The following is an 816-nucleotide window of genomic DNA, read 5'->3' as shown; positions in this document are numbered from 1 at the left end:
TGTCGGTTTTAAAATCATCGTAGTTTCTTTTTAAAGGTCTCATATTTCTCAGATGTACAACTACAAGCACACACACACACACACACACACACACACACACACACACACACACTCATATATATGCATTTCCCAATGACTGCGTCAAATTCCTAGGCTGTTTTTACTTGATTTTGGCTTTGAACGGTATGCAGCGTCCAGCCACATTGTCATCTGATTTAACGATAGGAAACTAAGTATTAAGAGAGTTGATTCCGGTTTCCATTTCAATTTTTTCTTACTTTTTTTTTTTTGATTCTTGATTGCGTATTTCTTCATTGTTAGTCAGTGTAGCTCAGACATCTTAGAGATTACCAGAAAGAGAAAAAGGTTCTTGTTAAAAGCCTACAACTTCTCTTCATTAGTCGGGTTCAAGTAAAATAACTCTGCAGGGAAGAATTTCCGTTGAAAGTGGCAGCAATCATTCTCGGTAGAACATTTTTTGTATGCTATTAAATAAGTTGAGTGATTGTGGGTTAACAAGTCGGTATACCTACTGCGTGGAGGCGCAATGGCCCAGTGGTTAGGGCAGCGAACTCGCTGTCATAGGATCGCGGTTTCAATTCCCTGACCGGGCGTTGTGAGTGTTTATTGAGCGAAAACACCTAAAGCTCCACGAGGCTCTGGCAGGGGATGGTGGTGAACCCTGCTGTACTCTTTCACCACAATTTTCTCTCACTCTTACTTCCTGTTTTTGTTGTGCCTGTAATTCAATGGGTCAGCCTTGTCACACTGTGTCATGCTGAATATCCCCGAGAACTACCTTAAGGGTATACGTGT

This window comes from Octopus bimaculoides, chromosome 13, assembly GCF_001194135.2.
Source record: "Octopus bimaculoides isolate UCB-OBI-ISO-001 chromosome 13, ASM119413v2, whole genome shotgun sequence".
NCBI lineage: Eukaryota > Metazoa > Mollusca > Cephalopoda > Octopoda > Octopodidae > Octopus > Octopus bimaculoides.
Note: the sequence above shows the minus strand (reverse complement) of the source record.